General features: G+C 41.8%; 1 protein-coding gene across 1 annotated transcript in view; it reads right to left on the bottom strand.

The window, feature by feature from the left end:
• GALNT9 (polypeptide N-acetylgalactosaminyltransferase 9) overlaps window positions 1-13449 on the bottom strand; it is a 397797-nt gene that overhangs the window by 260101 nt on the left and 124247 nt on the right. The window lies entirely within an intron of this gene.

Genomic DNA, 13449 nt, shown 5'->3' with positions numbered 1-13449 from the left:
ATGAAGTCACAATAGCCCAGCTATTGTCATGCCCAGCATTGCTCACTAAAAGATGCCCCACCCACATATTGATGTTTTCACCACGCAGAGCATGCAAACACACAAGTCTACACAAACCACGTGTTAACACTTTACCACAAGTACTGAGCCACACTTTGGGCATATGCACTCAGTTCATAAACTTTCTACTGCAGTCACCTCTGTCATAAAATAAGTAGCAACCACACCCTGAGAATAAGCTTCTAGTAATTTTACACATTACATGGACATGCACAAGAACATGCATCACATCATATGCAGCCAACATTAAATGTCGTACATTATATCCAGCACACACAATCCATAAAGATAGTACAGTGTAAACTTCTTCCACAGCATGCTGTTCAAGTCCCACTTGATGCAATCTGAGGAACAAACATAGACTTCCAGAGTTTTGTACCAGTGATATTTGCAGCTTTTGATGTTTGTTGCTCGAGTGAATTAAATTCAAATGAATGGACAGCGCCTTTAAATGTCGCTACTGGCTTTTCCTGTAATTTGCGCAAATGCCGTGCTTGACCCCATTGGCTCCCATCGACTCGTTTGATCCAGGACCCTGCATGTGGCACTTTCGTGCAGATCTCTATGCTCCTTTGCAGTTTAGGTAAAACAAAAAATTGGCAAGTAGCATTTTACATGACATCTCCAATGCCAGTCTGTCTTTCAGCCATCCTAATCTATACTTTGAATCAATCATTAGAATTCTCAATCTGATTAACCTCGTGCAATCATCCAGGTCATTCTGCTAACTCCAGCTCATGTGGAATGACAAAGAACATCAAGTGGAATTTCAGATCACATCTTTACTGTTCACTCACCCCTAATTTGTCCTTTCACCGCAATGTAATTTCTTGTAACACAAATTCCACCTACAGCTCATCTAGCCTCCACCTCTTCTGACCCCGACTTATACTCCCATCCCTCATCTATCCATCACCTTCCCTGACCCCAATGTATACTTACACCTCTCATCTATCCTCCTACACCATCCCCTGCCTACCCACCCCCCACCCCCTCATTTATTCTTATTCAACCCATACCAACTCTCACACCTTTACCTATACTGCCACCCCTCAGCTATCTTCCTACCATACTAATCCATATCTTATAACTCCCACATACTTGCATATCCAACCCCCATCTCTCCTTCCACTCATGATGCCATGTCTCCTGACCCCTGCTTATATTCCTATCCCTCATCTATCCACCTGCTCCACTGAGTCACCGCTCCCTGTGCATGGCGTTATTATCACACTGTAGTGCATCAGGCATAAGATCAGCTCTCCAGACCCCCCCACCTCCATATCCACCCAACTCTTATTAAGACTTTCCAATCCACTGTCAGACTCTTATGTCCTGATGTTGTACATAGTCCCACAAGGAGCATAATGGCTGCCACCAGCGGACCATTAGCCTATGCAATCCAACAAAGCATCAGCCCCCTCAGATCAAAGTGTCAGGTTAAGTCCAACACTTTGATCCCCTTTGGCCCCATGCTGTGCTATGTAATATAAATATTGTGTGGGTGCATTTGGGCTCCCCGGTGCCTGCTGTGCTGCTACTAGATCTAGTCCAGCATTATGTCAGGCCACTCAGATCAAAGTGTTGTACTTAGTCCGATGCTTTGATCCTGTGTGACACCATCCTCATATACATATGTATGATGCTAGAACGTGTGCAATGCGAGGCAGAGACACAGCGAATGAGCAGGCAGTGGTGCCACACCCACTAATTTCTACTTCATTTCCTATGCCATTTTACCTAACTCTCACCTACCCACCACACTGTGACCTCTCTCACTATGGGCTTGATTCACTAAGACAAATAGCATGCCTTATCCAAGTTAACATTCCTTATCAAAGATAACATGTCTTATCAGAGATATCACTCCTTATCAAAGTTGACACGCCTTATCAGAGTAGCATAGCAAGCACTACAAACTTATGCCTGCTAATTAGCAATTGACGAGAGCTTCACTTGTCCTGTCCTGAGCCTCTGCGGGGTCGTATTACTCACTATGCTACTCTACTCTGCTATAAGGCGTGGTAACTTTGATAAGGAGTGTTATCTCTGATAAGGGTGGTAACTTGGATAAGGTAGCTATTTGTCTTAGTGAATCAAGCCCTATGTAACCCTCACCTCGCTATGTCTGCCCCCTTGCTCATCTCTCCTGCCTATTCCCACAGTCATATTGCTATCACACTACTCAGTCTCCCCTGTGTATTTGTGCATCACCTTCATCCCTGCTGTATTCTCTTCTACTCACACATATCACCCACCCACATTTTATACTTCTTCACCTGTCCTACAATCTGCAGGCCCCTCTATCCTACAACTTCCACTGTCTGTCAGTGGGAACTACCACTTCCAGCTCTTTGACCTGTACTGTGGTCAAAAGGAACACACTTGCTAATAATAATAATGATAATAATAATATCATCAGTATGTTAACTAATTTTATCAATGCTTGAAATACAACAATTTGCAGAAGCAGTAGCAGAGAGGATCAGCAATGGAATTACATTGCTAAACATGAAATATTTTTTTTGTATTACAGCACATAGTCTGTCTGAAAAATAATTGTTGTTAGTTGTATATAAATATATATAATGGGAAATTCCAAAGTCCTACATATGCAATTTCAGGAGAATTTGCTGTTGTTTTCCTCTCACAGTTGCATGCTAAGAACATTAAGACCCAATTCAAAATTACAGGCTTAGCAAATGCTGCTTGGTGACAGTAATCCTTAATGAATGGCCTAATATGGACTGCCAGTCTGGGAACTAAGATAATTTGTGTGTGTTTCCATCTACTGCAAAAAAACATTATGCACTTTTAGTACAGTTTACATAAAAGATATCTTAGCCTGTAGCTATAGAGCCGTAGGCTTCAGTGGCAAATTAATACTGCTGGACCCCTCATTTTCCCCAGCATTGCATATATATTAATCCCATCATTTCATGATAACAAGCGGCAAAACCAGCTTCCAAAGACAGTCACAATGTATTGTGTAAGCAGTGGAGATGGCATTTTGGTTTTAATTAACACTGCACCAAGCACCCGTGTCATATCTACAGAGCCATAGGCCCCAGTGGAGATTTTACAATGCCCCTCACCAGCACTGTATGTGTAATGATACAACTGTTCAAAGCCCATACAAAGACCGATCATTACCACTACAGCACCAATCAAAAACTAATGCAACAACTGGGGGGGCTCCATGTGGGCACCTCAGGTCCAGGTACCCTGGTGCTGTTTTCATCACCTGCATTCCCTCTTGTTATGCCACTGACAAAACACCTATAGAGATGATCGTTACCACTATAGTATCAGTTAAAGCGGAATGAAACCCAGCACTTCTTCTTTGCTGTAAAAAATTATTTACAGCATATCATATACAACCAGCATTTTTTTTTTACTAAAACAGCATTCAAAGGGTTACACACAGGGCTGGAAAGTTCAGTGCAGAGAAATGTGGATGCATCTGAAGTGTAGATAATGTTATCTTGTGTTTACTTAAATGTATCAAGTGAGGAATGTGACACATTCTCTGACTGTGAGGAAGCTGCTGGACACAGACAGAAACTCAAAGCATTTCTGCCTTCAATACATAATGAATAAAACCACTTATGAATAAAATGCAGTCAGCTCACAAAGCAAAAAACTGTACTTTTGGGAACATATAATTTCTAAATGAATAATAATACCAATGCACAAATGCAAATATGATAACCGTATGGCATATAAAAAGTAGGAAAACATGTTTTTATTGAATATTATGTCAGGGTTTTATACCGCTTTAAGAGTATATCATAGTTCAACTAAAGACGTGTACTTAAAAAAGATACCTCACAATACAAATTACCTCATGCACAGTAATTTACCTCCTGAGGTAATGACATTTAGCAATTCTGGTCGATTTTAGTCATGTTTTACCTCATGTGGTAAATTATGAGGTAATTCACATGATATTTACCGAAAATAGCTATTCTCATGGAAAATAGGGGGCATGTTAGCACATAATTTACTTCAGTTTAAGAATTACGATCTGTCTGTACCTGGCAGTAGAGATGTCAGCGAACGGTTCGGGAACCGTTCGCTGGCGAACACCTCACCCTGTACTACTTCCGGGTCGCCATGACCCGGAGAGTAGTACGGCTGCGCTGGGCCAACGGTGCGCATCCTTGATCGCGTGCCTTTTGCACTTTCTGCGCATGTGCGTGACGTCATGAGTGATGTCACGCTCATGCGCAGAGAATGTCCGGCAACAGGCGCGTGATCAAAAACGCGCACCCTGCCGGCCCAGCGCAGCCGTACTACTCCGAGTCATAGAGACCCGGAAGTAGTATTTGCCCATAGAGATTCGCTAGCGAACGGTTCGCTAACATCTCTACCTGGCAGTTTTTAGTGGAGTTCCTATTCAGGCTGTGTAATAGAAAAGAACAGTAAAAATAAAACTCCAAATATTTACTGGATTTTTTTTATAAGGATGCCTATAAATATGTTTTGCATAGGTTGCTACATACCGTATATACTCGCAAGCAAGCCGAATTTTGGATCCACAAAAAGTGGGTCAAAAGTTGGGGGCTCGGCTTGCTTGCGAGTGATGTGCCTGAGGGTCGTCCCCCACGCTCCCCCCGCGGCCGCTGCTATTACCTTAGCTCCGCGGCTTCCTATTCCCCTGTCCTGCTCTTAATTCACAGCAGCTCACCCCACAGTGGCTGCTGCGTGATGACGGAGGAAGTGCAGAGAGAGGTTCCCATAGTAACCAGGAAGCCGCTCTCTGCGACTTCCTCCGTCATCATGCAGCAGCCGCCATGGGGCGAGCTGCTGTGAATTAAGAGCAGGACAGGGGAATAGGAAGCCGCGGAGTTAAGGTAATAGCAGCGGCCGCGGGGGGAGCGGGGGGCGCTAAACTAGCTATCCTGGGCACTTTACAAACTATCCTGGGCACGATACTAGCTATCCTGGGCACGATACTAGCTATCCTGGGCACGATACTAGCTATCCTCGGCACTATACTAGCTATCCTGGGCACTATACTAGCTATCCTGGGCACGATACTAGCTATCCTGGGCACGATACTAGCTATCCTGGGCATGATACTAGCTATCCTGGGCACTTTACTGGGCATGATACTAGCTATCCTGGGCACGATACTAGCTATCCTGGGCACTATAGTGGGCACGATACTAGCTATCCTGGGCACTTTACAAGCTATACTGGGCACTTTACAAGCTATACTGGGCATGATACTAGCTATCCTGGGCACTATACTAGCTATCCTGGTCACTATACTAGCTATCCTGGGCACTTTACAAGCTATACTGGGCATGATACTAGCTATCCTGGTCACTATACTAGCTATCCTGGTCACAATACTAGCTATCCTGGTCACTATACTAGCTATCCTGGGCACGATACTAGCTATACTGGACACGATACTAGCTATACTGAGGCACTACCTTCCCATACTGGACACTATACTAGCTATACTGGGACACACTGGGGGGGATCATGCGGCCAGCATTTCCTACCCCTGGCTTATATGAGGGTCAATCATTTTTCCTGGTTTTTCAGGCAAAAGTTGGGGGGTCGGCTTATATGCGGGTCGGCTTGCTTGCAAGTATATACGGTAATCAAATACACCTTCCCTCCTCAAAGAAAAAATCTTCCAAAAACGATCCTAACTTATGGAAGACATAGTTACATAGTTACATAGTTATTTTGGTTGAAAAAAGACATACGTCCATCGAGTTCAACCAGTATAAAGTACAACACCAGCCTGCTCCCTCACATATCCCTGTTGATCCAGAGGAAGGCGAAAAAACCCTTACAAGGCATGGTCCAATTAGCCCCTAAAGGGAAAAATTCCTTCCCGACTCCAGATGGCAATCAGATAAAATCCCTGGATCAACATCATTAGGCATTACCTAGTAATTGTAGCCATGGATGTCTTTCAACGCAAGGAAAGCATCTAAGCCCCCTTTAAATGCAGGTATAGAGTTTGCCATAACGACTTCCTGTGGCAATGCATTCCACATCTTAATCACTCTTACTGTAAAGAACCCTTTCCTAAATAAATGGCTAAAACATTTTTCCTCCATGCGCAGATCATGTCCTCTAGTCCTTTGAGAAGGCCTAGGGACAAAAAGCTCATCCGCCAAGGTATTATATTGCCCTCTGATGTATTTATACATGTTAATTAGATCCCCTCTAAGGCGTCTTTTCTCTAGACTAAATAAACCCAGTTTATATAACCTTTCTCGATAAGTGAGACCTTCCATCCCACGCATCAATTTTGTTGCTCGTCTCTGCACCTGCTCTAAAACTGCAATATCTTTTTTGTAATGTGGTGCCCAGAACTGAATTCCATATTCCAGATGTGGCCTTACTAGAGAGTTAAACAGGGGCAATATTATGCTAGCATCTCGAGTTTTTATTTCCCTTTTAATGCATCCCAAAATTTTGTTAGCTTTAGCTGCAGCTGCTTGGCATTGAGTACGATTATTTAACTTGTTGTCAATGAGTACTCCTAAGTCCTTCTCCAAGTTTGATGTCCCCAACTGTATCCCATTTATTTTGTATGGTGCTAGACCATTAGTACGTCCAAAATGCATGACCTTACATTTGTCAACATTGAATTTCATCTGCCATGTATGTGCCCATATAGCCATCCTATCCAGATCCTGTTGCAATATGACACTATCTTCCTGAGAGTTAATGATTCTGCACAATTTTGTATCATCTGCAAAAATAGCAACATTGCTCACTACTGCATCTACTAGGTCATTAATAAATAAATTGAAGAGCACTGGACCCAGAACAGACCCCTGTGGGACCCCACTGCTAACAGTCTCCCATTTTGAGTATGATCCATTGACCACAACTCTTTGTTTTCTGTCCATTAGCCAGTTCCCTATCCATGAACACAGACTCTTCCCCAGTCCTTGCATCCTCAACTTTTGCACCAGACTTTTGTGGGGAACAGTGTCGAAGGCCTTTGCAAAGTCCAAGTATATCACATCTACAGCATTCCCAATATCCATATTAGCATTCACTACCTCATAAAAGCTGAGCATGTTAGTCAAACAGGACCTGTCTTTAGTAAACCCATGTTGATGCTGAGAAATAAGATTATTTTCTACTATGAAGTCATGTATAGTATCTCTTAGTAACCCCTCAAATAGTTTGCATACAACTGATGTTAAACTTACAGGTCTATAATTTCCTGGATCAGATTTTTTGCCCTTCTTAAATAATGGGAAAACGTGGGCTGTACGCCAATCCACTGGGACTCTGCCAGTTGCAAGAGAGTCACAAAAGATAAGATAAAGGGGTTTATCTATAACTGAACTTAATTCCCTTAGGACCCGAGGATGCATGCCATCCGGACCAGGTGCCTTGTCTATTTTTAATTTATTTAGTCTTGCCTTCACTTCTTCCTGCGTTAAGTATTTAATATTACAGTTAGAAGATTGAGACTCTTCCGCCTCTGTAGTTTGCAACAGTGCTGTTTCTTTTGTGAAGACAGAAGCAAAGAAAGCATTTAATAACTCTGCCTTACCTTGGTCATCCACCATTGAGTTCCCATCCTCATCCTTTAGGAGTCCTATACAGTCAACCTTTCTTTTTTTTAGAGTTAATGTACTTGTAAAACTTTTTTGGGTTAGATTTGATATCCTTAGCGATTTGTTTTTCAGCTTCAATCTTTGCCTGCCTAATTTCTTTTTTACAATTTTTATTGCACTCCTTATAATTGCTTAGTGCAGCCTCTGTCCCCTCCTGTTTTAAGACCTTATAGGCATTCTTTTTCCTCTTCATTTTATCTTTAACCTTTCTATTCATCCATAGAGGCCTTTTTTTATTCCTAGACATTTTGTTTCCATATGGGATATACATACTACAGTATTGATTGAGTATAAGTTTAAAAGCTTGCCATTTCCCTTCAGTGTCTTCCCCTTGTAGTACATTATCCCAGTTCACCAAACTTAGTGCCTGCCTAATTTGAGTGAACTTTGCTTTTCTAAAGTTCATAGTTTTAGTGGTCCCGCTGCCCCGTGGCCTATCAGTCACCAGCTCAAACGTTATCATGTTGTGATCACTATTTCCCAAATGTTCTTGAACCTGCACATTTGATACATTATCTGGTCTATTAGAAATGATCAGATCCAGTAACGCATTCCCCCTAGTTGGTTCAGTTACCATTTGAGTCAAGTAATTGTCCTGTAGTGCTGCCAGAAATCTGCTGCTTTTACCAGAATGGGTAGCCTCAATACTCCAGTCAATGTCTGGAAAGTTGAAGTCGCCCATAATTATGACCTCATTTTTACCTGCAGCTTTTTCAATCTGCTGCAGTAATCGCAGTTCTGCAGCTTCATTAATAAGAGGTGGCCTGTAGCATACCCCAATAAGCAATTGGCAACTTTTATTTCCACCATGAATATTTACCCAAACGGACTCCACATCTTCGCAATCTTCCTCCATCTCATCGTTGAGGACAGCTGTAAGAGAATTCTTAACAAAGAGACAAACCCCTCCACCTTTTTTCCCTGTTCTATCCCTCCTAAACACATTGTATCCTTTTAAATTAGCTATCCAGTCATGGCTTTCATCCATCCATGTCTCGGTTATTCCCACAATGTCATAGCCTTTGTCATTCAGAATGAACTCTAGTTCGTCTATTTTATTTGCAAGGCTCCGAGCATTGGTTACCATGCACTTTATATTTTTACCACCACATTTACCAATTTTGTTTACATGAAATTGGCTACTTGAATTTTTACCAACCTCCTTAATCTTTACACTGTCCCCACCCCCCTCTGCACCCTCCATAATGATAGGTTCCTACTGTCTTTTTACCTCATCTTGTCTATGTATTGAGACTTTATCCTCCCGCCTCCCCCCAGATCCTAGTTTAAAATCTCCTCCAACCGTTTAGCCATCTTCTCCCCCAATGCAGCTGCACCCTCCCCATTAAGGTGCAGCCCATCCCTGCTGTAGAACCTGTAGCCGACTGCAAAGTCTGCCCAGTTCTCCAGGAACCCAAACCCTTCCTTCCTACAATTAAAGACTACTACTATTATTTATTTACTGCATGCTTACTGCTGAAATACCGCACGTTTTACTGTACTTTATGCATTTACTTTTGCATTTATGTTTACCACATGTTTGAAAATGCAGAAAAATCTTTCAGAATTGCTAAAAAAAAGAGGAAAATGCCACATGAGGTATTTTACCTGTAAAAAAAATACTTACCTCACATAGCTACCAGAATTGAGGCCATTTTCTTTCTTTCAACTCCTTTCTACCATGCTTAACTTTCTCTCTGCGCAAAGTCTTTCCAAATACCACCTATTTTTTCACTTATTAGCCACTGCCCCATTTTGCCAAGCCCTCCACTGACAATTACACAATTAATCCAATGCAAGTAATTTCTAACTGTAATCTACAAAGCACTCTATAATCTCTCCTCCTGCCAGGCATCTCTTCTCTAGGTTCCAGGTACCACCTCAACTGCAACCAGTGCTCTGCAGTCAACCTTATTCTATTGCCTACTATAATCCTCTCCTCACACAGTCACATGTACAAAAATTCTCACTGGCTTATCACATCTTCTGTAGCTTTTATATGGCATGATCATAAAATACAGATTTTAGGACTCCATCCTCACATGCCTATATGACTGTGGTTAAACATACTGTATACTGTATAAGCCAAGTGCTATTGCCAAACAATCTAATAACAAGAAATACAAAATCCAAGATACAATAAACAGTTTCCAGGTTTACAGGGTGTAAAGCAGAATATGGATAAACAAATCATTATAACACAGAGTTACAATTTATGCGTACAGTTTATGGGTACAGCATCAGGACAGTATTTAAAAAAAACAGCTGTATCATAGCAAGATGTTCTGAATCAGGATGATACCATCTTTTGGCTAACTTAAAGTGAACTTGAGACGAAGAGACTAAAAGCATTGATACTTACCTGGTCCTTTCTAGAGCCCCATTCAGGCCGTGGACTCCACACCCCCAGCCAAGAGAGTAACAGGAGTGCACATGAGGCCAAAGCACATGCACAAAGTTACGAGGTTGGCTTGCAGATAATCCATGCAGCCAGGGGGGGATGGTAAGGTAGCCCATGGCCTTAAAGAGACTCTGAGGCGAGATTAAAACTCGCTTTTTACCTTATATTTAACAGGGGCATGTTTGCCCCTGCTAAAATGCTGCTATCCCACGGCAGAATGAGGGGTCTTTACCCCCCAAATCCCCCCCTGCAAAATCCACGACCAACTTGGTCGTAGATTTTGCTGCTTATGGAGGCAGAGCTTTCGGCTGTAGCTCTGCCTCCATGCGCGTCTATCAGTGGCGGATCTCAACCCCCCCCTCCCCTCTCAGTGAAGGAAGACTGAGAGGGGCGGGGGAGAGGCAGCAATCAGCGCTGATAGACGCGCTGAGAGGCAGGGCTGCGGCCATTAGCCCTGCCTCAACCGAAAGCGCTCCCCGGACACCACGGAGGGGATTTGGGGGGTAAAGACCCCCCATTCTGCCGCAGGATAGCGGCGTTTTAGCAGGGGCAAACATGCCCTTTTTGAATATAAGGTGAACAAAAATTTGCTTTCCTAAAACAGAAAGAATTTGCGATAATTCAGGTTGGAGTGAGCTCGAGATGTCTCCCAGAGCACCACTGCTGAATATATGCAAATATATTCAGCAGTGGTGCTCTGGGAGACATCTCGAGCTCACTCCAACCTGAATTATCGCAAATTCTTTCTGTTTTAGGAAAGCAAATTTTTGTTTTTCTTAACATCTTAGTAAGGGGGCTTTTAGGACCATTGTAGTCCCTTACACACTCCAATGAGTTCTGGGTCACCATGAGCTTGCTGGTTAGTCTGAATATAAGGTGAAAAGGGAGATTTAATCTCGCTTCAAGTATCAATGCTTTTCATTTTTTCGTTTCAGGTTTACTTTAAAAGAACAAGAGTAAGCTTTTGAATAATAAGTCTTCTTCAGGCTCTGTTCCTGTATATCATAGATTACTGAGATTGATTTTGTAAAACTCTGCAAGGATTTAAGTAATTTTGTAGTTGTGGTACTGTCCTCAAAGCTGCTCTTCATTCTCATGGCTGCAGTGTCCTGTTCTATCTGGTTGTATCTAAAGAACTCCTGCAGTAGGATATTTTTCTGATGTCACAAAGACTGAAAAGCAGTAAGTTACTGGCCTAGTAATAGCTCGAAACCTTACGGATAACTTGATTGCTCTACTTCAAAGAACAACTTAATAAATAAAAAACATGGAGGTCCTCTTTTATGAGGAAGGAATAATATAAGTGAATCAAATTCAAATTTAAGATTAGGTTATTAAGGATGGATCATGTCACAAAACATAAATAAATACCATAAATGACAAATGTAAAATGTTCATGGTTGAGCTATTCACTTTGAATTTTTTTCAACTATGCAGCCATTTTGTCTATGCAATCTCATCATAACTCTCTTTGGACTTGATAAATCTCCCATTCCAGGACTTCTCTGATGTAGAGTTCCCTCATACTCCCTGAGCCGCATTTCCTAGAATAAAATACACGACTAAGGTGCGCCCACTGGTGGGATACTATTATTGTAGCATCATTAGAAAGAGATCCATAAACTCTCTTGATACCCACCATTAATATATTATTTAGAAGCTTGGGGAGCAAAGTGGATAGGGAATAAAAATAACAAACATTTCAGATTTAAATCTCTAGTTTTGTATTCCTTGAAAAAATCTTTTTGCTGCAAAATATTTTCTTATGACCGTCTCAGCAATGGATTAAGTAACACCTTCAGAGCTTTGAGCCAGATTTCCCTGCAGACAGAAATGCAAGCGGAATTAAAGCAGCCTCATGAATCTTTTAAGTGTCTAATACCAAATATGTTTTTCAAATGAACCTGTGGGTTTAGAGACACATTTATCTTATCCTTTAAAGCAATTCACCTTCCCAGTGACTATCAGCAGTAGCTTCAGTAATGCAAACAGAAGGGAATAATGCAGTGACTGTGCAGAAAAGCTCAAGTCTGCAGGAAATCTTGTTTCTGTATAATTCCTTTGGCAGTATATAGAGGAGTGATGTGTCCTTATATGATCAGCAGTTAACATTTAATGCTATATAATATTGGCAGTAGTGAGGTCCAAACACAGTATAAAGGGGCAGTGTCACAAAAAAATTATTCCATGCATGAGAAATTTACATGACCTTGAAAGTGAGCCATCCTTACAATTCAGTAACAATTCAGTCTGTCAAACCAGTTATATGTGAGAAATTATTGCTAAAAGAGGAGGATTTGTTTTCTTTGGCTTCTCAATGGATAAAAGTAGGTTAGAAACCGTGTTATTTATGCATTTAAAACAGACCCAGACTCTTGCACAGCACACAATAAAAATATTTATTCCACAATTAGATCAAAGTGTCTACCAACAACTGTGAATATACTGCAGGAGGGCTTAGCTAAGGCAGCTGTCCCCATACACTAAACACTGAAGCTTAACCCTTTCAGTGCTCCCTTCAAAGGGGAAACCTAGTAAAGCTTTATGATTTTCTATAAAAGGTAATAATGGTTTTTTTCCCCATAAAGGTTATTATGCTGTGGCTAATATTTTAGAGCAGAGAGGAAGTTCTGAGTTTAGTTCCACTTAAATTGTTTTTTGAAAGGGAGGGGAAATAGGCTGTCAGTGACTTTACTGGAGAGGTTTCCCCTTCCTTTGTATGTCTAGGACTTAGAAATATTTGAATATAAAAGTATTTAATGTCTTGATTATTAGTGTTTTTTTATTTATTGTTTTGGTTGAATTTGATGGATGGATGTACTTTTTCAACCAAACAAATTATGTAACTATGTAACACTGGTACGCAAACATAAAAGCCTGGTTTAGGGAAACATTTCTGTTTTATGTCTGTTGAGTTAAGAACTATAATAAGTATAAAGACAAGTTTGACTGGACTACATGGTTGATTTCCCTCAAGATTCAGCTCACAAGGCAATACAAAATGAAATTTGGTTGCTCAGCTAAACTGCGCAGTACGTCCTGAGGAAGTCCCTGGGCGGGGCGAAACGCGTTGACGTAGGCCTGCGTCACGCGCTGAGATGTGCCTCTCTGCCCCCCTCTGCCCTCCCGCCTGATCGGAGCTCGGTGCCCGGAGCTATGGCGTGTATTCCCTAAGGTTGGATTCTAGCCTGGACGCGATGACACAAGCTTAAGGCCCTGAGTTGAATACTCCCGCAGACATATATCACGGACGCTGCGGTTAGCTGGGCCGGTCTAGCAGTCTACGCGGACATTGCATCTCGTATGAAGACAGGAGGTGAGAAAAAGTTTATATGACACTATATCCACAGAGCTCCATGGTGGAACATTGTACGCATT

Source organism: Hyperolius riggenbachi, chromosome 1, assembly GCF_040937935.1.
Source record: "Hyperolius riggenbachi isolate aHypRig1 chromosome 1, aHypRig1.pri, whole genome shotgun sequence".
Lineage (NCBI taxonomy): Eukaryota > Metazoa > Chordata > Amphibia > Anura > Hyperoliidae > Hyperolius > Hyperolius riggenbachi.
The sequence above is the reverse complement of the archived record's forward strand: the minus strand, read 5'-3'. Positions and strand labels throughout refer to the sequence as shown.